This window comes from Lepisosteus oculatus, unplaced genomic scaffold (assembly GCF_040954835.1).
Source record: "Lepisosteus oculatus isolate fLepOcu1 unplaced genomic scaffold, fLepOcu1.hap2 HAP2_SCAFFOLD_62, whole genome shotgun sequence".
NCBI lineage: Eukaryota > Metazoa > Chordata > Actinopteri > Semionotiformes > Lepisosteidae > Lepisosteus > Lepisosteus oculatus.
In genome coordinates, this window is record NW_027168171.1 from 443,493 (window position 1) to 461,007 (window position 17,515).

Genomic DNA, 17,515 nt, shown 5'->3' on the forward strand with positions numbered 1-17,515 from the left:
GACGATCGATAACGATTTCCATAGGATCCCCGCGGTTGCCTGGCAACCGTCAGCTTTGTGCAGTGGCAGTATCGTAGCCTGTGAGGTTTAGCCGAGGCGCGATTATTGCTAGTTGAAAACTTTTCCCAATACCCCGCTTCCGCCGGTTTGCAATACAATCGGCGAAAGCAATTTTTGACAGTCTCGTCAGAGACTGAGCAAGGTGTTTAAAGACAGATTTGGTCATGGTGACATCATGGTAGAAAGAAACGAGCTTGTTACGTCTCAACAGAAACGCTCTTTAGCTCTTTCAGCGTTATGCAGAGAACAGCGTCTGTCGAGATCACTTTTGAGTCAGCGCCAAACGCCGTGTGCTGTCAGTTTGATTTCATATTGCTCGTAGCGGCGCCCGGCTTTTGTCTGTCAAAAGTTAGGTTGCGCTTCTTCATGCTGCATCGTCGGCATGAGTGGAGCTTTTTAAACGTCTGTACTTACTGCGCCCCATAAGAAATGGTTTGTCCCCGTTCAAAAGATATTGTGCGATGTCCTGCAGCGTTCGCAAAGCAAACCTTTGACAGTTTGAAAAGAGGAATTTATTCTGCTTCCTGTGCGTGCAGTAGTTACAAAGTTGAACGTCTTTACACGATGTGCTGCAGTTTTCAGTGGGCGGGCTTTGTCAGATGGCTTTGAAAAACGCACTGAGACATCATGAGCAGTGTCCTGCATGTTTTCTGTGTATAGCTGTCTTTTAACGCATACAGAATTCATTCGAAATCATTGATTTCTCCAATTAGGTCCCTTTTTGAACCTGCCAGAAGCATTCTTTCAATGTAACAGATTTACTCCGGGGAAAGGCAGCATGACATTGAGAGTAGCTCAAGCTTTCAGCACCCGTATCGGACTGCGTGTATGCAGACACCGCTCAGAATCCCCTGTAAGATTCTCCTTCAATTCCGTTTTGCAGTGCTTTAGCTCTTTCAAAAGGCTTCGCTTTGCTAGTCACAATCCAAGGCTCATGACAGCATTTAAAACCAATCGCCACTGCGTTGGCCGGGAATCGAACCCAGGTCAACTGCTTGGAAGGCAGCTATGCTCACCACTATACCACCAACGCACGCCCACAGGCGCCCTGCAGGACACCACCAGAGAATGCTCACGATTTCGGAAGCTGTCTCCGGGACGTGCCGATTCCACACATCCTGAATAAATCATGATATTGTTAGTTGCTGTAGCTAGACGTTCAAATGAGTTTCATGGCCAGATGGACCGTTTCCTCCAGCGGTATAGTATTGCAGTGAGACAGCACGATGCCTGCAAGACTATGTCACGCTAAACGCCACAGATTGTGTTTGTCCGTTCGTGTCAGTCGTCCTGCAGCCACGGGAAGTGGGACACAAACATGCTGCAATGCTTTCAAGACGTTAGGATTTGTTTGTGTAACATCCGAGAAGAGTACTTGTGGCTTGAATGTGAACTGTACGTGCCCGCCCCCTTTCCTCTGTAGTGCATGAGTTCCTCCCGGCACGCCCTTCGTCATTGTTCTGTCATCTTGTATTTAAAGGGTTGTATTTCTGCTGCTGAAAATAAGCAACGGTTTTCTCACAACGCCCTTTGTTCCCAACGGAGCCCTTGTCTGTCATGAAATTCTTCAAAACCTCAAGCTAGAAGAAGAAGAAGACGACAAATATGAAGCGTTACCGCAACGACATGCCATGAGACGATCGATAACGATTTCCATAGGATCCCCGCGGTTGCCTGGCAACCGTCAGCTTTGCGCAGTGGCAGTATCGTAGCCTGTGAGGTTTAGCCGAGGCGCGATTATTGCTAGTTGAAAACTTTTCCCAATACCCCGCTTCCGCCGGTTTGCAATACAATCGGCGAAAGCAATTTTTGACAGTCTCGTCAGAGACTGAGCAAGGTGTTTAAAGACAGATTTGGTCATGGTGACATCATGGTAGAAAGAAACGAGCTTGTTACGTGTCAACAGAAACGCTCTTTAGCTCTTTCAGCGTTATGCAGAGAACAGCGTCTGTCGAGATCACTTTTGAGTCAGCGCGAAACGCCGTGTGCTGTCAGTTTGATTTCATATTGCTCGTAGCGGCGCCCGGCTTTTGTCTGTCAAAAGTTAGGTTGCGCTTCTTCATGCTGCATCGTCGGCATGAGTGGAGCTTTTTAAACGTCTGTACTTACTGCGCCCCATAAGAAATGGTTTGTCCCCGTTCAAAAGATATTGTGCGATGTCCTGCAGCGTTCGCAAAGCAAACCTTTGACAGTTTGAAAAGAGGAATTTATTCTGCTTCCTGTGCGTGCAGTAGTTACAAAGTTGAACGTCTTTACACGATGTGCTGCAGTTTTCAGTGGGCGGGCTTTGTCAGATGGCTTTGAAAAACGCACTGAGACATCATGAGCAGTGTCCTGCATGTTTTCTGTGTATAGCTGTCTTTTAACGCATACAGAATTCATTCGAAATCATTGATTTCTCCAATTAACAAGGGTCCCTTTTTGAACCTGCCAGAAGCATTCTTTCAATGTAACAGATTTACTCCGGGGAAAGGCAGCATGACGTTGAGAGTAGCTCAAGCTTTCAGCACCCGTATCGGACTGCGTGTATGCAGACACCGCTCAGAATCCCCTGTAAGATTCTCCTTCAATTCCGTTTTGCAGTGCTTTAGCTCTTTCAAAAGGCTTCGCTTTGCTAGTCACAATCCAAGGCTCATGACAGCATTTAAAACCAATCGCAACTGCGTTGGCCGGGAATCGAACAGAGGTCAACTGCTTGGAAGGCAGCTATGCTCACCACTATACCACCAACGCACGCCCACAGGCGTTCTGCAGGACACCACCAGAGAATGCTCACGATTTCGGAAGCTGTCTCCGGGACGTGCCGATTCCACACATCCTGAATAAATCATGATATTGTTAGTTGCTGTAGCTAGACGTTCAAATGAGTTTCATGGCCAGATGGACTGTTTCCTCCAGCGGTATAGTATTGCAGTGAGACAGCACGATGCCTGCAAGACTATGTCACGCTAAACGCCACAGATTGTGTTTGTCCGTTCGTGTCAGTCGTCCTGCAGCCACGGGAAGTGGGACACAAACATGCTGAAATGCTTTCAAGACGTTAGGATTTGTTTGTGTAACATCCGAGAAGAGTACTTGTGGCTTGAATGTGAACTGTACGTGCCCGCCCCCTTTCCTCTGTAGTGCATGAGTTCCTCCCGGCACGCCCTTCGTCATTGTTCTGTCATCTTGTATTTAAAGGGTTGTATTTCTGCTGCTGAAAATAAGCAACGGTTTTCTCACAACGCCCTTTGTTCCCAACGGAGCCCTTGTCTGTCATGAAATTCTTCAAAACCTCAAGCTAGAAGAAGAAGAAGACGACAAATATGAAGCGTTACCGCAACGACATGCCATGAGACGATCGATAACGATTTCCATAGGATCCCCGCGGTTGCCTGGCAACCGTCAGCTTTGCGCAGTGGCAGTATCGTAGCCTGTGAGGTTTAGCCGAGGCGCGATTATTGCTAGTTGAAAACTTTTCCCAATACCCCGCTTCCGCCGGTTTGCAATACAATCGGCGAAAGCAATTTTTGACAGTCTCGTCAGAGACTGAGCAAGGTGTTTAAAGACAGATTTGGTCATGGTGACATCATGGTAGAAAGAAACGAGCTTGTTACGTGTCAACAGAAACGCTCTTTAGCTCTTTCAGCGTTATGCAGAGAACAGCGTCTGTCGAGATCACTTTTGAGTCAGCGCGAAACGCCGTGTGCTGTCAGTTTGATTTCATATTGCTCGTAGCGGCGCCCGGCTTTTGTCTGTCAAAAGTTAGGTTGCGCTTCTTCATGCTGCATCGTCGGCATGAGTGGAGCTTTTTAAACGTCTGTACTTACTGCGCCCCATAAGAAATGGTTTGTCCCCGTTCAAAAGATATTGTGCGATGTCCTGCAGTGTTCGCAAAGCAAACCTTTGACAGTTTGAAAAGAGGAATTTATTCTGCTTCCTGTGCGTGCAGTAGTTACAAAGATGAACGTCTTTACACGATGTGCTGCAGTTTTCAGTGGGCGGGCTTTGTCAGATGGCTTTGAAAAACGCACTGAGACATCATGAGCAGTGTCCTGCATGTTTTCTGTGTATAGCTGTCTTTTAACGCATACAGAATTCATTCGAAATCATTGATTTCTCCAATTAACAAGGGTCCCTTTTTGAACCTGACAGAAGCATTCTTTCAATGTAACAGATTTACTCCGGGGAAAGGCAGCATGACATTGAGAGTAGCTCAAGCTTTCAGCACCCGTATCGGACTGCGTGTATGCAGACACCGCTCAGAATCCCCTGTAAGATTCTCCTTCAATTCCGTTTTGCAGTGCTTTAGCTCTTTCAAAAGGCTTCGCTTTGCTAGTCACAATCCAAGGCTCATGACAGCATTTAAAACCAATCGCCACTGCGTTGGCCGGGAATCGAACCCAGGTCAACTGCTTGGAAGGCAGCTATGCTCACCACTATACCACCAACGCACGCCCACAGGCGCCCTGCAGGACACCACCAGAGAATGCTCACGATTTCGGAAGCTGTCTCCGGGACGTGCCGATTCCACACATCCTGAATAAATCATGATATTGTTAGTTGCTGTAGCTAGACGTTCAAATGAGTTTCATGGCCAGATGGACCGTTTCCTCCAGCGGTATAGTATTGCAGTGAGACAGCACGATGCCTGCAAGACTATGTCACGCTAAACGCCACAGATTGTGTTTGTCCGTTCGTGTCAGTCGTCCTGCAGCCACGGGAAGTGGGACACAAACATGCTGCAATGCTTTCAAGACGTTAGGATTTGTTTGTGTAACATCCGAGAAGAGTACTTGTGGCTTGAATGTGAACTGTACGTGCCCGCCCCCTTTCCTCTGTAGTGCATGAGTTCCTCCCGGCACGCCCTTCGTCATTGTTCTGTCATCTTGTATTTAAAGGGTTGTATTTCTGCTGCTGAAAATAAGCAACGGTTTTCTCACAACGCCCTTTGTTCCCAACGGAGCCCTTGTCTGTCATGAAATTCTTCAAAACCTCAAGCTAGAAGAAGAAGAAGACGACAAATATGAAGCGTTACCGCAACGACATGCCATGAGACGATCGATAACGATTTCCATAGGATCCCCGCGGTTGCCTGGCAACCGTCAGCTTTGCGCAGTGGCAGTATCGTAGCCTGTGAGGTTTAGCCGAGGCGCGATTATTGCTAGTTGAAAACTTTTCCCAATACCCCGCTTCCGCCGGTTTGCAATACAATCGGCGAAAGCAATTTTTGACAGTCTCGTCAGAGACTGAGCAAGGTGTTTAAAGACAGATTTGGTCATGGTGACATCATGGTAGAAAGAAACGAGCTTGTTACGTGTCAACAGAAACGCTCTTTAGCTCTTTCAGCGTTATGCAGAGAACAGCGTCTGTCGAGATCACTTTTGAGTCAGCGCGAAACGCCGTGTGCTGTCAGTTTGATTTCATATTGCTCGTAGCGGCGCCCGGCTTTTGTCTGTCAAAAGTTAGGTTGCGCTTCTTCATGCTGCATCGTCGGCATGAGTGGAGCTTTTTAAACGTCTGTACTTACTGCGCCCCATAAGAAATGGTTTGTCCCCGTTCAAAAGATATTGTGCGATGTCCTGCAGCGTTCGCAAAGCAAACCTTTGACAGTTTGAAAAGAGGAATTTATTCTGCTTCCTGTGCGTGCAGTAGTTACAAAGTTGAACGTCTTTACACGATGTGCTGCAGTTTTCAGTGGGCGGGCTTTGTCAGATGGCTTTGAAAAACGCACTGAGACATCATGAGCAGTGTCCTGCATGTTTTCTGTGTATAGCTGTCTTTTAACGCATACAGAATTCATTCGAAATCATTGATTTCTCCAATTAACAAGGGTCCCTTTTTGAACCTGCCAGAAGCATTCTTTCAATGTAACAGATTTACTCCGGGGAAAGGCAGCATGACGTTGAGAGTAGCTCAAGCTTTCAGCACCCGTATCGGACTGCGTGTATGCAGACACCGCTCAGAATCCCCTGTAAGATTCTCCTTCAATTCCGTTTTGCAGTGCTTTAGCTCTTTCAAAAGGCTTCGCTTTGCTAGTCACAATCCAAGGCTCATGACAGCATTTAAAACCAATCGCAACTGCGTTGGCCGGGAATCGAACAGAGGTCAACTGCTTGGAAGGCAGCTATGCTCACCACTATACCACCAACGCACGCCCACAGGCGTTCTGCAGGACACCACCAGAGAATGCTCACGATTTCGGAAGCTGTCTCCGGGACGTGCCGATTCCACACATCCTGAATAAATCATGATATTGTTAGTTGCTGTAGCTAGACGTTCAAATGAGTTTCATGGCCAGATGGACTGTTTCCTCCAGCGGTATAGTATTGCAGTGAGACAGCACGATGCCTGCAAGACTATGTCACGCTAAACGCCACAGATTGTGTTTGTCCGTTCGTGTCAGTCGTCCTGCAGCCACGGGAAGTGGGACACAAACATGCTGAAATGCTTTCAAGACGTTAGGATTTGTTTGTGTAACATCCGAGAAGAGTACTTGTGGCTTGAATGTGAACTGTACGTGCCCGCCCCCTTTCCTCTGTAGTGCATGAGTTCCTCCCGGCACGCCCTTCGTCATTGTTCTGTCATCTTGTATTTAAAGGGTTGTATTTCTGCTGCTGAAAATAAGCAACGGTTTTCTCACAACGCCCTTTGTTCCCAACGGAGCCCTTGTCTGTCATGAAATTCTTCAAAACCTCAAGCTAGAAGAAGAAGAAGACGACAAATATGAAGCGTTACCGCAACGACATGCCATGAGACGATCGATAACGATTTCCATAGGATCCCCGCGGTTGCCTGGCAACCGTCAGCTTTGCGCAGTGGCAGTATCGTAGCCTGTGAGGTTTAGCCGAGGCGCGATTATTGCTAGTTGAAAACTTTTCCCAATACCCCGCTTCCGCCGGTTTGCAATACAATCGGCGAAAGCAATTTTTGACAGTCTCGTCAGAGACTGAGCAAGGTGTTTAAAGACAGATTTGGTCATGGTGACATCATGGTAGAAAGAAACGAGCTTGTTACGTGTCAACAGAAACGCTCTTTAGCTCTTTCAGCGTTATGCAGAGAACAGCGTCTGTCGAGATCACTTTTGAGTCAGCGCGAAACGCCGTGTGCTGTCAGTTTGATTTCATATTGCTCGTAGCGGCGCCCGGCTTTTGTCTGTCAAAAGTTAGGTTGCGCTTCTTCATGCTGCATCGTCGGCATGAGTGGAGCTTTTTAAACGTCTGTACTTACTGCGCCCCATAAGAAATGGTTTGTCCCCGTTCAAAAGATATTGTGCGATGTCCTGCAGTGTTCGCAAAGCAAACCTTTGACAGTTTGAAAAGAGGAATTTATTCTGCTTCCTGTGCGTGCAGTAGTTACAAAGATGAACGTCTTTACACGATGTGCTGCAGTTTTCAGTGGGCGGGCTTTGTCAGATGGCTTTGAAAAACGCACTGAGACATCATGAGCAGTGTCCTGCATGTTTTCTGTGTATAGCTGTCTTTTAACGCATACAGAATTCATTCGAAATCATTGATTTCTCCAATTAACAAGGGTCCCTTTTTGAACCTGACAGAAGCATTCTTTCAATGTAACAGATTTACTCCGGGGAAAGGCAGCATGACATTGAGAGTAGCTCAAGCTTTCAGCACCCGTATCGGACTGCGTGTATGCAGACACCGCTCAGAATCCCCTGTAAGATTCTCCTTCAATTCCGTTTTGCAGTGCTTTAGCTCTTTCAAAAGGCTTCGCTTTGCTAGTCACAATCCAAGGCTCATGACAGCATTTAAAACCAATCGCCACTGCGTTGGCCGGGAATCGAACCCAGGTCAACTGCTTGGAAGGCAGCTATGCTCACCACTATACCACCAACGCACGCCCACAGGCGCCCTGCAGGACACCACCAGAGAATGCTCACGATTTCGGAAGCTGTCTCCGGGACGTGCCGATTCCACACATCCTGAATAAATCATGATATTGTTAGTTGCTGTAGCTAGACGTTCAAATGAGTTTCATGGCCAGATGGACCGTTTCCTCCAGCGGTATAGTATTGCAGTGAGACAGCACGATGCCTGCAAGACTATGTCACGCTAAACGCCACAGATTGTGTTTGTCCGTTCGTGTCAGTCGTCCTGCAGCCACGGGAAGTGGGACACAAACATGCTGCAATGCTTTCAAGACGTTAGGATTTGTTTGTGTAACATCCGAGAAGAGTACTTGTGGCTTGAATGTGAACTGTACGTGCCCGCCCCCTTTCCTCTGTAGTGCATGAGTTCCTCCCGGCACGCCCTTCGTCATTGTTCTGTCATCTTGTATTTAAAGGGTTGTATTTCTGCTGCTGAAAATAAGCAACGGTTTTCTCACAACGCCCTTTGTTCCCAACGGAGCCCTTGTCTGTCATGAAATTCTTCAAAACCTCAAGCTAGAAGAAGAAGAAGACGACAAATATGAAGCGTTACCGCAACGACATGCCATGAGACGATCGATAACGATTTCCATAGGATCCCCGCGGTTGCCTGGCAACCGTCAGCTTTGCGCAGTGGCAGTATCGTAGCCTGTGAGGTTTAGCCGAGGCGCGATTATTGCTAGTTGAAAACTTTTCCCAATACCCCGCTTCCGCCGGTTTGCAATACAATCGGCGAAAGCAATTTTTGACAGTCTCGTCAGAGACTGAGCAAGGTGTTTAAAGACAGATTTGGTCATGGTGACATCATGGTAGAAAGAAACGAGCTTGTTACGTGTCAACAGAAACGCTCTTTAGCTCTTTCAGCGTTATGCAGAGAACAGCGTCTGTCGAGATCACTTTTGAGTCAGCGCGAAACGCCGTGTGCTGTCAGTTTGATTTCATATTGCTCGTAGCGGCGCCCGGCTTTTGTCTGTCAAAAGTTAGGTTGCGCTTCTTCATGCTGCATCGTCGGCATGAGTGGAGCTTTTTAAACGTCTGTACTTACTGCGCCCCATAAGAAATGGTTTGTCCCCGTTCAAAAGATATTGTGCGATGTCCTGCAGCGTTCGCAAAGCAAACCTTTGACAGTTTGAAAAGAGGAATTTATTCTGCTTCCTGTGCGTGCAGTAGTTACAAAGTTGAACGTCTTTACACGATGTGCTGCAGTTTTCAGTGGGCGGGCTTTGTCAGATGGCTTTGAAAAACGCACTGAGACATCATGAGCAGTGTCCTGCATGTTTTCTGTGTATAGCTGTCTTTTAACGCATACAGAATTCATTCGAAATCATTGATTTCTCCAATTAACAAGGGTCCCTTTTTGAACCTGCCAGAAGCATTCTTTCAATGTAACAGATTTACTCCGGGGAAAGGCAGCATGACGTTGAGAGTAGCTCAAGCTTTCAGCACCCGTATCGGACTGCGTGTATGCAGACACCGCTCAGAATCCCCTGTAAGATTCTCCTTCAATTCCGTTTTGCAGTGCTTTAGCTCTTTCAAAAGGCTTCGCTTTGCTAGTCACAATCCAAGGCTCATGACAGCATTTAAAACCAATCGCCACTGCGTTGGCCGGGAATCGAACCCAGGTCAACTGCTTGGAAGGCAGCTATGCTCACCACTATACCACCAACGCACGCCCACAGGCGCCCTGCAGGACACCACCAGAGAATGCTCACGATTTCGGAAGCTGTCTCCGGGATGTGCTGATTCCACACATCCTGAATAAATCATGATATTGTTAGTTGCTGTAGCTAGACGTTCAAATGAGTTTCATGGCCAGATGGACTGTTTCCTCCAGCGGTATAGTATTGCAGTGAGACAGCACGATGCCTGCAAGACTATGTCACGCTAAACGCCACAGATTGTGTTTGTCCGTTCGTGTCAGTCGTCCTGCAGCCACGGGAAGTGGGACACAAACATGCTGAAATGCTTTCAAGACGTTAGGATTTGTTTGTGTAACATCCGAGAAGAGTACTTGTGGCTTGAATGTGAACTGTACGTGCCCGCCCCCTTTCCTCTGTAGTGCATGAGTTCCTCCCGGCACGCCCTTCGTCATTGTTCTGTCATCTTGTATTTAAAGGGTTGTATTTCTGCTGCTGAAAATAAGCAACGGTTTTCTCACAACGCCCTTTGTTCCCAACGGAGCCCTTGTCTGTCATGAAATTCTTCAAAACCTCAAGCTAGAAGAAGAAGAAGACGACAAATATGAAGCGTTACCGCAACGACATGCCATGAGACGATCGATAACGATTTCCATAGGATCCCCGCGGTTGCCTGGCAACCGTCAGCTTTGCGCAGTGGCAGTATCGTAGCCTGTGAGGTTTAGCCGAGGCGCGATTATTGCTAGTTGAAAACTTTTCCCAATACCCCGCTTCCGCCGGTTTGCAATACAATCGGCGAAAGCAATTTTTGACAGTCTCGTCAGAGACTGAGCAAGGTGTTTAAAGACAGATTTGGTCATGGTGACATCATGGTAGAAAGAAACGAGCTTGTTACGTGTCAACAGAAACGCTCTTTAGCTCTTTCAGCGTTATGCAGAGAACAGCGTCTGTCGAGATCACTTTTGAGTCAGCGCGAAACGCCGTGTGCTGTCAGTTTGATTTCATATTGCTCGTAGCGGCGCCCGGCTTTTGTCTGTCAAAAGTTAGGTTGCGCTTCTTCATGCTGCATCGTCGGCATGAGTGGAGCTTTTTAAACGTCTGTACTTACTGCGCCCCATAAGAAATGGTTTGTCCCCGTTCAAAAGATATTGTGCGATGTCCTGCAGTGTTCGCAAAGCAAACCTTTGACAGTTTGAAAAGAGGAATTTATTCTGCTTCCTGTGCGTGCAGTAGTTACAAAGATGAACGTCTTTACACGATGTGCTGCAGTTTTCAGTGGGCGGGCTTTGTCAGATGGCTTTGAAAAACGCACTGAGACATCATGAGCAGTGTCCTGCATGTTTTCTGTGTATAGCTGTCTTTTAACGCATACAGAATTCATTCGAAATCATTGATTTCTCCAATTAACAAGGGTCCCTTTTTGAACCTGCCAGAAGCATTCTTTCAATGTAACAGATTTACTCCGGGGAAAGGCAGCATGACGTTGAGAGTAGCTCAAGCTTTCAGCACCCGTATCGGACTGCGTGTATGCAGACACCGCTCAGAATCCCCTGTAAGATTCTCCTTCAATTCCGTTTTGCAGTGCTTTAGCTCTTTCAAAAGGCTTCGCTTTGCTAGTCACAATCCAAGGCTCATGACAGCATTTAAAACCAATCGCCACTGCGTTGGCCGGGAATCGAACCCAGGTCAACTGCTTGGAAGGCAGCTATGCTCACCACTATACCACCAACGCACGCCCACAGGCGCCCTGCAGGACACCACCAGAGAATGCTCACGATTTCGGAAGCTGTCTCCGGGATGTGCTGATTCCACACATCCTGAATAAATCATGATATTGTTAGTTGCTGTAGCTAGACGTTCAAATGAGTTTCATGGCCAGATGGACTGTTTCCTCCAGCGGTATAGTATTGCAGTGAGACAGCACGATGCCTGCAAGACTATGTCACGCTAAACGCCACAGATTGTGTTTGTCCGTTCGTGTCAGTCGTCCTGCAGCCACGGGAAGTGGGACACAAACATGCTGAAATGCTTTCAAGACGTTAGGATTTGTTTGTGTAACATCCGAGAAGAGTACTTGTGGCTTGAATGTGAACTGTACGTGCCCGCCCCCTTTCCTCTGTAGTGCATGAGTTCCTCCCGGCACGCCCTTCGTCATTGTTCTGTCATCTTGTATTTAAAGGGTTGTATTTCTGCTGCTGAAAATAAGCAACGGTTTTCTCACAACGCCCTTTGTTCCCAACGGAGCCCTTGTCTGTCATGAAATTCTTCAAAACCTCAAGCTAGAAGAAGAAGAAGACGACAAATATGAAGCGTTACCGCAACGACATGCCATGAGACGATCGATAACGATTTCCATAGGATCCCCGCGGTTGCCTGGCAACCGTCAGCTTTGCGCAGTGGCAGTATCGTAGCCTGTGAGGTTTAGCCGAGGCGCGATTATTGCTAGTTGAAAACTTTTCCCAATACCCCGCTTCCGCCGGTTTGCAATACAATCGGCGAAAGCAATTTTTGACAGTCTCGTCAGAGACTGAGCAAGGTGTTTAAAGACAGATTTGGTCATGGTGACATCATGGTAGAAAGAAACGAGCTTGTTACGTGTCAACAGAAACGCTCTTTAGCTCTTTCAGCGTTATGCAGAGAACAGCGTCTGTCGAGATCACTTTTGAGTCAGCGCGAAACGCCGTGTGCTGTCAGTTTGATTTCATATTGCTCGTAGCGGCGCCCGGCTTTTGTCTGTCAAAAGTTAGGTTGCGCTTCTTCATGCTGCATCGTCGGCATGAGTGGAGCTTTTTAAACGTCTGTACTTACTGCGCCCCATAAGAAATGGTTTGTCCCCGTTCAAAAGATATTGTGCGATGTCCTGCAGTGTTCGCAAAGCAAACCTTTGACAGTTTGAAAAGAGGAATTTATTCTGCTTCCTGTGCGTGCAGTAGTTACAAAGATGAACGTCTTTACACGATGTGCTGCAGTTTTCAGTGGGCGGGCTTTGTCAGATGGCTTTGAAAAACGCACTGAGACATCATGAGCAGTGTCCTGCATGTTTTCTGTGTATAGCTGTCTTTTAACGCATACAGAATTCATTCGAAATCATTGATTTCTCCAATTAACAAGGGTCCCTTTTTGAACCTGACAGAAGCATTCTTTCAATGTAACAGATTTACTCCGGGGAAAGGCAGCATGACATTGAGAGTAGCTCAAGCTTTCAGCACCCGTATCGGACTGCGTGTATGCAGACACCGCTCAGAATCCCCTGTAAGATTCTCCTTCAATTCCGTTTTGCAGTGCTTTAGCTCTTTCAAAAGGCTTCGCTTTGCTAGTCACAATCCAAGGCTCATGACAGCATTTAAAACCAATCGCCACTGCGTTGGCCGGGAATCGAACCCAGGTCAACTGCTTGGAAGGCAGCTATGCTCACCACTATACCACCAACGCACGCCCACAGGCGCCCTGCAGGACACCACCAGAGAATGCTCACGATTTCGGAAGCTGTCTCCGGGACGTGCCGATTCCACACATCCTGAATAAATCATGATATTGTTAGTTGCTGTAGCTAGACGTTCAAATGAGTTTCATGGCCAGATGGACCGTTTCCTCCAGCGGTATAGTATTGCAGTGAGACAGCACGATGCCTGCAAGACTATGTCACGCTAAACGCCACAGATTGTGTTTGTCCGTTCGTGTCAGTCGTCCTGCAGCCACGGGAAGTGGGACACAAACATGCTGCAATGCTTTCAAGACGTTAGGATTTGTTTGTGTAACATCCGAGAAGAGTACTTGTGGCTTGAATGTGAACTGTACGTGCCCGCCCCCTTTCCTCTGTAGTGCATGAGTTCCTCCCGGCACGCCCTTCGTCATTGTTCTGTCATCTTGTATTTAAAGGGTTGTATTTCTGCTGCTGAAAATAAGCAACGGTTTTCTCACAACGCCCTTTGTTCCCAACGGAGCCCTTGTCTGTCATGAAATTCTTCAAAACCTCAAGCTAGAAGAAGAAGAAGACGACAAATATGAAGCGTTACCGCAACGACATGCCATGAGACGATCGATAACGATTTCCATAGGATCCCCGCGGTTGCCTGGCAACCGTCAGCTTTGCGCAGTGGCAGTATCGTAGCCTGTGAGGTTTAGCCGAGGCGCGATTATTGCTAGTTGAAAACTTTTCCCAATACCCCGCTTCCGCCGGTTTGCAATACAATCGGCGAAAGCAATTTTTGACAGTCTCGTCAGAGACTGAGCAAGGTGTTTAAAGACAGATTTGGTCATGGTGACATCATGGTAGAAAGAAACGAGCTTGTTACGTGTCAACAGAAACGCTCTTTAGCTCTTTCAGCGTTATGCAGAGAACAGCGTCTGTCGAGATCACTTTTGAGTCAGCGCGAAACGCCGTGTGCTGTCAGTTTGATTTCATATTGCTCGTAGCGGCGCCCGGCTTTTGTCTGTCAAAAGTTAGGTTGCGCTTCTTCATGCTGCATCGTCGGCATGAGTGGAGCTTTTTAAACGTCTGTACTTACTGCGCCCCATAAGAAATGGTTTGTCCCCGTTCAAAAGATATTGTGCGATGTCCTGCAGCGTTCGCAAAGCAAACCTTTGACAGTTTGAAAAGAGGAATTTATTCTGCTTCCTGTGCGTGCAGTAGTTACAAAGTTGAACGTCTTTACACGATGTGCTGCAGTTTTCAGTGGGCGGGCTTTGTCAGATGGCTTTGAAAAACGCACTGAGACATCATGAGCAGTGTCCTGCATGTTTTCTGTGTATAGCTGTCTTTTAACGCATACAGAATTCATTCGAAATCATTGATTTCTCCAATTAACAAGGGTCCCTTTTTGAACCTGCCAGAAGCATTCTTTCAATGTAACAGATTTACTCCGGGGAAAGGCAGCATGACGTTGAGAGTAGCTCAAGCTTTCAGCACCCGTATCGGACTGCGTGTATGCAGACACCGCTCAGAATCCCCTGTAAGATTCTCCTTCAATTCCGTTTTGCAGTGCTTTAGCTCTTTCAAAAGGCTTCGCTTTGCTAGTCACAATCCAAGGCTCATGACAGCATTTAAAACCAATCGCCACTGCGTTGGCCGGGAATCGAACCCAGGTCAACTGCTTGGAAGGCAGCTATGCTCACCACTATACCACCAACGCACGCCCACAGGCGCCCTGCAGGACACCACCAGAGAATGCTCACGATTTCGGAAGCTGTCTCCGGGATGTGCTGATTCCACACATCCTGAATAAATCATGATATTGTTAGTTGCTGTAGCTAGACGTTCAAATGAGTTTCATGGCCAGATGGACTGTTTCCTCCAGCGGTATAGTATTGCAGTGAGACAGCACGATGCCTGCAAGACTATGTCACGCTAAACGCCACAGATTGTGTTTGTCCGTTCGTGTCAGTCGTCCTGCAGCCACGGGAAGTGGGACACAAACATGCTGAAATGCTTTCAAGACGTTAGGATTTGTTTGTGTAACATCCGAGAAGAGTACTTGTGGCTTGAATGTGAACTGTACGTGCCCGCCCCCTTTCCTCTGTAGTGCATGAGTTCCTCCCGGCACGCCCTTCGTCATTGTTCTGTCATCTTGTATTTAAAGGGTTGTATTTCTGCTGCTGAAAATAAGCAACGGTTTTCTCACAACGCCCTTTGTTCCCAACGGAGCCCTTGTCTGTCATGAAATTCTTCAAAACCTCAAGCTAGAAGAAGAAGAAGACGACAAATATGAAGCGTTACCGCAACGACATGCCATGAGACGATCGATAACGATTTCCATAGGATCCCCGCGGTTGCCTGGCAACCGTCAGCTTTGCGCAGTGGCAGTATCGTAGCCTGTGAGGTTTAGCCGAGGCGCGATTATTGCTAGTTGAAAACTTTTCCCAATACCCCGCTTCCGCCGGTTTGCAATACAATCGGCGAAAGCAATTTTTGACAGTCTCGTCAGAGACTGAGCAAGGTGTTTAAAGACAGATTTGGTCATGGTGACATCATGGTAGAAAGAAACGAGCTTGTTACGTGTCAACAGAAACGCTCTTTAGCTCTTTCAGCGTTATGCAGAGAACAGCGTCTGTCGAGATCACTTTTGAGTCAGCGCGAAACGCCGTGTGCTGTCAGTTTGATTTCATATTGCTCGTAGCGGCGCCCGGCTTTTGTCTGTCAAAAGTTAGGTTGCGCTTCTTCATGCTGCATCGTCGGCATGAGTGGAGCTTTTTAAACGTCTGTACTTACTGCGCCCCATAAGAAATGGTTTGTCCCCGTTCAAAAGATATTGTGCGATGTCCTGCAGTGTTCGCAAAGCAAACCTTTGACAGTTTGAAAAGAGGAATTTATTCTGCTTCCTGTGCGTGCAGTAGTTACAAAGATGAACGTCTTTACACGATGTGCTGCAGTTTTCAGTGGGCGGGCTTTGTCAGATGGCTTTGAAAAACGCACTGAGACATCATGAGCAGTGTCCTGCATGTTTTCTGTGTATAGCTGTCTTTTAACGCATACAGAATTCATTCGAAATCATTGATTTCTCCAATTAACAAGGGTCCCTTTTTGAACCTGACAGAAGCATTCTTTCAATGTAACAGATTTACTCCGGGGAAAGGCAGCATGACATTGAGAGTAGCTCAAGCTTTCAGCACCCGTATCGGACTGCGTGTATGCAGACACCGCTCAGAATCCCCTGTAAGATTCTCCTTCAATTCCGTTTTGCAGTGCTTTAGCTCTTTCAAAAGGCTTCGCTTTGCTAGTCACAATCCAAGGCTCATGACAGCATTTAAAACCAATCGCCACTGCGTTGGCCGGGAATCGAACCCAGGTCAACTGCTTGGAAGGCAGCTATGCTCACCACTATACCACCAACGCACGCCCACAGGCGCCCTGCAGGACACCACCAGAGAATGCTCACGATTTCGGAAGCTGTCTCCGGGACGTGCCGATTCCACACATCCTGAATAAATCATGATATTGTTAGTTGCTGTAGCTAGACGTTCAAATGAGTTTCATGGCCAGATGGACCGTTTCCTCCAGCGGTATAGTATTGCAGTGAGACAGCACGATGCCTGCAAGACTATGTCACGCTAAACGCCACAGATTGTGTTTGTCCGTTCGTGTCAGTCGTCCTGCAGCCACGGGAAGTGGGACACAAACATGCTGCAATGCTTTCAAGACGTTAGGATTTGTTTGTGTAACATCCGAGAAGAGTACTTGTGGCTTGAATGTGAACTGTACGTGCCCGCCCCCTTTCCTCTGTAGTGCATGAGTTCCTCCCGGCACGCCCTTCGTCATTGTTCTGTCATCTTGTATTTAAAGGGTTGTATTTCTGCTGCTGAAAATAAGCAACGGTTTTCTCACAACGCCCTTTGTTCCCAACGGAGCCCTTGTCTGTCATGAAATTCTTCAAAACCTCAAGCTAGAAGAAGAAGAAGACGGCAAATATGAAGCGTTACCGCAACGACATGCCATGAGACGATCGATAACGATTTCCATAGGATCCCCGCGGTTGCCTGGCAACCGTCAGCTTTGCGCAGTGGCAGTATCGTAGCCTGTGAGGTTTAGCCGAGGCGCGATTATTGCTAGTTGAAAACTTTTCCCAATACCCCGCTTCCGCCGGTTTGCAATACAATCGGCGAAAGCAATTTTTGACAGTCTCGTCAGAGACTGAGCAAGGTGTTTAAAGACAGATTTGGTCATGGTGACATCATGGTAGAAAGAAACGAGCTTGTTACGTGTCAACAGAAACGCTCTTTAGCTCTTTCAGCGTTATGCAGAGAACAGCGTCTGTCGAGATCACTTTTGAGTCAGCGCGAAACGCCGTGTGCTGTCAGTTTGATTTCATATTGCTCGTAGCGGCGCCCGGCTTTTGTCTGTCAAAAGTTAGGTTGCGCTTCTTCATGCTGCATCGTCGGCATGAGTGGAGCTTTTTAAACGTCTGTACTTACTGCGCCCCATAAGAAATGGTTTGTCCCCGTTCAAAAGATATTGTGC

At 47.4% G+C, this 17,515-nt stretch overlaps 19 non-coding genes across 19 annotated transcripts; 11 read left to right on the forward strand and 8 right to left on the reverse strand.

Annotated features, from left to right (window-relative positions):
* The first annotated feature begins 51 nt into the window (after nt 1–51).
* Nucleotides 52–193, forward strand: LOC138231966 (U4 spliceosomal RNA). Its single transcript, XR_011186924.1, has one exon. It is a non-coding gene; the product is annotated as a U4 spliceosomal RNA (small nuclear RNA).
* Nucleotides 194–1,021: 828 nt separating this feature from the next.
* trnag-ucc (transfer RNA glycine (anticodon UCC)) lies at nt 1,022–1,093 on the reverse strand. Its single transcript has one exon. It is a non-coding gene; the product is annotated as a tRNA-Gly (tRNA).
* A 653-nt stretch (nt 1,094–1,746) lies between these two features.
* On the forward strand, nt 1,747–1,888 carry LOC138231945 (U4 spliceosomal RNA). The gene has a single exon (XR_011186902.1). It is a non-coding gene; the product is annotated as a U4 spliceosomal RNA (small nuclear RNA).
* A 1,558-nt stretch (nt 1,889–3,446) lies between these two features.
* Nucleotides 3,447–3,588, forward strand: LOC138231947 (U4 spliceosomal RNA). The gene has a single exon (XR_011186904.1). It is a non-coding gene; the product is annotated as a U4 spliceosomal RNA (small nuclear RNA).
* Nucleotides 3,589–4,421: 833 nt separating this feature from the next.
* Nucleotides 4,422–4,493, reverse strand: trnag-ucc (transfer RNA glycine (anticodon UCC)). Its single transcript has one exon. It is a non-coding gene; the product is annotated as a tRNA-Gly (tRNA).
* A 653-nt stretch (nt 4,494–5,146) lies between these two features.
* LOC138231948 (U4 spliceosomal RNA) lies at nt 5,147–5,288 on the forward strand. Its single transcript, XR_011186905.1, has one exon. It is a non-coding gene; the product is annotated as a U4 spliceosomal RNA (small nuclear RNA).
* Nucleotides 5,289–6,846: 1,558 nt separating this feature from the next.
* Nucleotides 6,847–6,988, forward strand: LOC138231949 (U4 spliceosomal RNA). The gene has a single exon (XR_011186906.1). It is a non-coding gene; the product is annotated as a U4 spliceosomal RNA (small nuclear RNA).
* Nucleotides 6,989–7,821: 833 nt separating this feature from the next.
* On the reverse strand, nt 7,822–7,893 carry trnag-ucc (transfer RNA glycine (anticodon UCC)). Its single transcript has one exon. It is a non-coding gene; the product is annotated as a tRNA-Gly (tRNA).
* Nucleotides 7,894–8,546: 653 nt separating this feature from the next.
* On the forward strand, nt 8,547–8,688 carry LOC138231950 (U4 spliceosomal RNA). Its single transcript, XR_011186907.1, has one exon. It is a non-coding gene; the product is annotated as a U4 spliceosomal RNA (small nuclear RNA).
* Nucleotides 8,689–9,521: 833 nt separating this feature from the next.
* trnag-ucc (transfer RNA glycine (anticodon UCC)) lies at nt 9,522–9,593 on the reverse strand. The gene has a single exon. It is a non-coding gene; the product is annotated as a tRNA-Gly (tRNA).
* Nucleotides 9,594–10,246: 653 nt separating this feature from the next.
* LOC138231951 (U4 spliceosomal RNA) lies at nt 10,247–10,388 on the forward strand. Its single transcript, XR_011186908.1, has one exon. It is a non-coding gene; the product is annotated as a U4 spliceosomal RNA (small nuclear RNA).
* Nucleotides 10,389–11,221: 833 nt separating this feature from the next.
* Nucleotides 11,222–11,293, reverse strand: trnag-ucc (transfer RNA glycine (anticodon UCC)). Its single transcript has one exon. It is a non-coding gene; the product is annotated as a tRNA-Gly (tRNA).
* A 653-nt stretch (nt 11,294–11,946) lies between these two features.
* LOC138231953 (U4 spliceosomal RNA) lies at nt 11,947–12,088 on the forward strand. Its single transcript, XR_011186910.1, has one exon. It is a non-coding gene; the product is annotated as a U4 spliceosomal RNA (small nuclear RNA).
* Nucleotides 12,089–12,921: 833 nt separating this feature from the next.
* trnag-ucc (transfer RNA glycine (anticodon UCC)) lies at nt 12,922–12,993 on the reverse strand. The gene has a single exon. It is a non-coding gene; the product is annotated as a tRNA-Gly (tRNA).
* Nucleotides 12,994–13,646: 653 nt separating this feature from the next.
* On the forward strand, nt 13,647–13,788 carry LOC138231954 (U4 spliceosomal RNA). The gene has a single exon (XR_011186911.1). It is a non-coding gene; the product is annotated as a U4 spliceosomal RNA (small nuclear RNA).
* Nucleotides 13,789–14,621: 833 nt separating this feature from the next.
* On the reverse strand, nt 14,622–14,693 carry trnag-ucc (transfer RNA glycine (anticodon UCC)). The gene has a single exon. It is a non-coding gene; the product is annotated as a tRNA-Gly (tRNA).
* A 653-nt stretch (nt 14,694–15,346) lies between these two features.
* Nucleotides 15,347–15,488, forward strand: LOC138231955 (U4 spliceosomal RNA). The gene has a single exon (XR_011186912.1). It is a non-coding gene; the product is annotated as a U4 spliceosomal RNA (small nuclear RNA).
* Nucleotides 15,489–16,321: 833 nt separating this feature from the next.
* On the reverse strand, nt 16,322–16,393 carry trnag-ucc (transfer RNA glycine (anticodon UCC)). Its single transcript has one exon. It is a non-coding gene; the product is annotated as a tRNA-Gly (tRNA).
* Nucleotides 16,394–17,046: 653 nt separating this feature from the next.
* Nucleotides 17,047–17,188, forward strand: LOC138231956 (U4 spliceosomal RNA). The gene has a single exon (XR_011186913.1). It is a non-coding gene; the product is annotated as a U4 spliceosomal RNA (small nuclear RNA).
* Nucleotides 17,189–17,515: the final 327 nt, after the last annotated feature.